Below are 5,350 nucleotides of genomic sequence, written 5' to 3'. Positions count from 1 at the left end.
ATATCAACCTCGTATTAAAATTCTAATTGAATAACTAATTAATTTATTAGTTGAATTTCATATTAATTAAACTCACAATTACATCACCGGTAACATACTAAAACAATAAGAAATTGAAAAATGTTACACTTATCAATAAAATCAACTCACCATGTGCCTAAACTCCTGGAGAACTAGATCACCTGGCTCACAGGGTCCATCCGGATTATGGCAGATAGGGCAAACCATGCCTACATAAAGGAAAAAAAGAAGCCTTAATATAAAAAGGAACTCATCAAAGGGAAAACCACAAAATAGGTTAAAAGGGTAGCATCTAGGTAAATTTATAGCAGCAACAACAATAAAAACTACCTAAACTAAACAACATCACAAAGCTCATAGAAAAAATAGCAAACAACAAGCAATGCAACTAGCTCTCACCAACTACAGCAACTATCCCACAATAATAGAATTAACTATCACTAGTCAAACTATCAAAATATTAGAAAAACTAATGGAACTATCAAACCATTCAACTGCACAAGAAGGGTTAAGAACTTACACAACATCATTATCAGCAACAACATCTACAGACTGGAGCAAAGCATATTCAAAAGAAAGAGAGCAACAGATTAGTAGGAGTCTTGGCTGAGAACCATTGTTGGTGCAATTGCAGACATTTGGAATACCATAGAAAAAATATTTTGCATATCATGGGATCCAACCATTGCTACCACGGAGTATAAGATATACTAGCAACAAAGGTAAGTATATTCTAATTTACAGCAGTTAAAACACTACCACATCAAGCATACAAAAAATATGCACAAAAAAGACCTAAGCATCCATTCCTACTCTATGTTGCTCTCCTTCTTTAGGTGCAAAAACACCCACCCCTACTATAGGTTGCACATATTGTAACTACATTATTCAGAAAGTACTAGTTGAACATGGTATTCCCAATGTTTACAATATTCATAAAGTACTATCTGTCTTTAGTTGCACATGAAGGGTTCACAAAATACACAACACCAACAAGCTGCGGCAAAGCATATTCTAAAAACACAAAGAGAAAACAATGTGGTAGGTGTCTTGGCTGAGAGCCATTCTTGGAGCAATTCGCAGACATTTGGAATACCATATCATATATTTTGAATATCATGGGATCCAACAATTGCTACTATGACTTACTGCGATGTCATGATAATTATTACAGATTTACACATGCGGGCTGCACAATTTGCACACAAATAAAATCAGCAAGAACAAAATCAACATGGAGTAAAAGGTATATTAGCAACAAAGGTAAGTACATTCTAATTTACAACAGTTGAAAACTGCCAGAAGAATATAGTTTTTTCATGCACAAAAATAAAACTCAATAAATAAATATACATGACTAGTAATTCACTTAGGATTACTGTAAGTACAGGGATACTCGAAAGATTATAAAGCTCCTACAAAACACTCTGAATAAAGAATTTGATGAGCAAGCTAAGCCTACGAAGTTGAATATAGTAACGTTAAGCCTATGAGCATTTAGAAACACAAATTAAAGGGGATTAAGTTTAAAAAAAGAGGACCTTTAACAGAACTCTCGACAAAAGGTCCGGAAAAAAGCTCACTTTAAGAACCACAAAGACCTAGATTTAACATTAGATTAACCATACACACATTAGATTTAACATTTCAAGACCTAGAAACTCACTTCCTAATCTTCAATCACACCAAATCAACAAAAGATCCAGAAGAAATCTAATAAATCTATAGCACAAGCCTACTCAAGCAATAAAAAACCAAACCCTAAAAATCAAACTACCGCACATCTATTCCACAGATATCATAGCAACTTATTCTAAAAGAAAAAAAGGGAAGAGAGGACACAAATCCTAACCAAAAGAGCAAGATTGAAGCAAAAAAGGAAGATTACGAAAACCCTAACCAAAGCATGCTAAACAAGAACCCTAACCATACATCTCATTCTACCACGAAACACTACAAAAGACATAGAAAGACAAAAAGAAAGATTGAGCGGGTAAAAATACCCAAACAAGCAGATGGAGCACAAAGATCCCTAACCCAAGAAATCCCCGAGAGCAAATCCTGCATATAGAACAACAAAAGGTACAAAACTAACATCTGAATAACCATAAAAGTAGAGCAGATCTGACGAGAAAATGAGAGGGGGGACACAAAGGAGAGGAAAACTCGATGAACCCTAGCTCTGGATCAGAAGAGGAGAGCAACTGAGAGTAGGGGAAGTAACAGACAGGCAAACTGGGGAACGCACCGAAGAGATAAGGCGAAGGCAACAAGGCGATGCAGGCTGGGCTCAGCCTAGTAACGGGCGGCGGGAGCCAAAATGGCGCAACCACAAAATAGAGAACGAGCCCAATACGCAATTCGACTGACCAAAAAAGGGGTCAATTGATTCCACACAGCCCAACTCACCACTGAAACGACACAGAGAAAAACCAAACAGCACAAATCTCAAAGCAGAATCGGACGGCCACAAAATCGACTGATCCAAAAAGAATTTTCAGCCGACTCACATGTAGCTAAAGTGCTAGTGGATTATTCTCCAAAATAAGAAACTAGTGGATGCGATATGAGTGTCAGACTAGCTTTTTTGTTGTTGGTGAAAATGCCAAGAGTGAAGAGTATATGTATCGAATCCAGACCAAAATATCCAAGTTAATTAACTCATCACAGCTTCAAGTTGAAGCTAGGGAAGATTCTTCCGCCAAAAGGAAAAAGGAATACAGGGAAGAGAGCAGGAAATTACAAATAATAAAATACAAGAAGCAAAAGATAGTATCGGAGAGTCAAACTATTCCGCCGATGTCCCTTTTGCCCTCTCCATCGCCTCGCCACAGAACCTGTGTCTGTATAGTGGACATATAAACAGCCTCCAAGCCGTCGAAGCACAGAGCGAGCTACGGCGTACCGATGAAGACGACAGGAGGAGGCAGCGGACAACCAGCCATGTCCGGACTTGTGTTCTTCCTCTTCCTCTTTTCCCTCTTCACTGCCTCTGCCTCGACGACCAAGCAAAGCCAGGTCATCCTCTCGATCAATCCATTTTTCGTTGTTGATCAACAGATTTCTCACGGGTTCAGTTTGATTAGATCATGGCCAGCTCCGTCCTGCCGTTCATGATGCTTTTGTATCGTTTAATTTTGTGTGAGCTGCATGCTTTGCGGAAGGGACGGATACTAAACTTTCGTATCGCCGTTGTGGGCAGGTCTATATAGTGTATCTGGGCGAGCATGCCGGAGCCAAGTCGAAGGGAACCGTCCTTGATGATCACCATGCCCTCCTCCTCTCCGTCAAGGGCAGGTCCGTACGCATCCATTAATGAAGGAACGTATGCATCCATACCATGATCGTACATGGCGGCGCGCACGTCCTCTACATTTGCCGTGCGATTCTTGCTGATAATGGACACTAGCTAGTCCGGCTTCGTGTACAAGTCGCAACTAGTCATTCACACGCTCTCTCGGTGGTTCACCAGCGAGGTGGAGGCACGGGCGTCGCTGCTGTACAGCTACAAGCACAGCCTGAATGGCTTCGCGGCCCTTCTCTCGGACGACCAAGCCACAAAGCTTTCAGGTAGTGTCCTACCGACAGGACTGAGGTAGTGTCTACGGTGACACTAGGGTTTTCTCAAAAATCCATACACGATAAATAATACTCTCTCCGTTCCACAATACATGCCTTTCATTTGTCAAAATGTAGATGTATCTAGACATGTTTTAGTATATAGGTACATCCATTTTTGAACAAACGAAAGTCAAGTATTTTGGAAGGGAGGGAGTAATACTGCGATTAATCCACCACTGTTGCCTCTATGTCTTTGTGCGTTCGTTTGGCTGATGCATGTGGCGTGTCCTGCAGAGAGGACTGAGGTAGTGTCTGCCTTTCGGAGCGACGGGAAGTGGTCCCCCCACACCACGAGGTCTTGGGAGTTTGTGGGCTTGGAGGAAGGGCTCAGCAAGGGCTGGCTGCCGTCTGGCGCTCACGCCGGCGAGAATGTCATCGTAGGCACGCTGGACTCCGGTGAGAAGGCTCTGCTGAATTCTACTGAACTGCTTTGGCAAACAGGGGAAATGAAACTGAACTGCTTTGACAAGAAGCGACTGTTTGACGCTACAGGGATCTGGCCGGAGTCGAGGAGCTTCGGCGACGAAGGGCTAGGGCCAGTGCCCGCGCGGTGGAAGGGAGTGTGTCAAGGAGGAGATTCCTTCAATTCCTCCTCCTGCAACAGGTCAGCTGTGTGGCAAGCTTTTTGTTGGTATAATCAGCTATTAGTAGTGTATTCGTGCGCACTGCATCGTGCATTTTGGTATCGTTGGAAGATTGGTTGGTCGGTTTGTTCAGGCTAGTATATACTAGATCGGTATCGCGCCTTGGCGCGAGGGTGCCGGTCCCGACGTTTTTCTCAAGCAGGGATAACGAAAAAAATATTCACATATAATAGGAGCAAGAGATCATCAATGGATACCGAATGATAGTACCAACACATCTCCATAGCGACCAGAACTATAGTAAACATATTTAAAGGATGCAAATGTTCGTACATGGTAAATTAAAGAATGCAATGTTGGTACAAGGTAGATATTGAGTACAAAAGGATGGATAGACGTGCCAAAGAGGCCGTGTTCACAAAAGAAGAGGGAGATCACACGGTAGTTTACACGGTACATCACAAGAGCTGGTGGCATCATGTATCATCGGGTACTTGCCAGAAGTTAGAATAGGTGATCGGTGACGTCCATCGATGATCAAAGCCATGGCCTTGGTGTGAAGAAAACAATTGGTGCAAACACCTCATGCTCTTGTGCCTGAGACGCCAAATGATTAGATAGGCATAATATATTTGGAAACAGAATGTGCCAGGCCTGCAAGCTCAAAAATAAGAATAACACGATAAGTAAAAATTCAACAGTAGCATAAGCTAATCTGCAAGTTGGTGATATTTAGATTTGTAAATAGATTCATTAGGTGAGTATTCGTACTAAATAAAAATAAATGCCACAACTAAATCACAATCAATAGATCTGGAGTATTCTCTCCGAAAAGGGTATTCACTAGTACAAAACAGGGCTTTCGTCACAGGGCAATATTCACATTAGTCCCGGTTCAGTCACGAACCGGGACTACTGTGAGCATTGGTCCCGGTTCGTGCGGCTAAGGCATTAGTCCCGGTTCACCTGGGCCCTTTAGTCCCGGTTGGTGCCACGAACCGGGACTAAAGGGTGCGATGCCCATTAGTACCGGTTGGTGGCACCAACCGGTACTAAAGGCTTTGAGGCATTAGTACCGGTTCATGGCACGAACCGGTACTAAAGGGCCCATTTTCAAATCTAAC

At 42.3% G+C, this 5,350-nt stretch overlaps 1 pseudogene; it reads left to right on the top strand.

Moving 5' to 3' along the window:
- Nucleotides 1-2,884: 2,884 nt before the first annotated feature.
- Nucleotides 2,885-5,350, top strand: part of LOC123076322 (subtilisin-like protease SBT5.6) — a 21,941-nt pseudogene continuing 19,475 nt past the window's right edge.

This window comes from Triticum aestivum, chromosome 3D (assembly GCF_018294505.1).
Source record: "Triticum aestivum cultivar Chinese Spring chromosome 3D, IWGSC CS RefSeq v2.1, whole genome shotgun sequence".
NCBI lineage: Eukaryota > Viridiplantae > Streptophyta > Magnoliopsida > Poales > Poaceae > Triticum > Triticum aestivum.
This window is presented reverse-complemented; position numbering and strand designations above follow the sequence as displayed.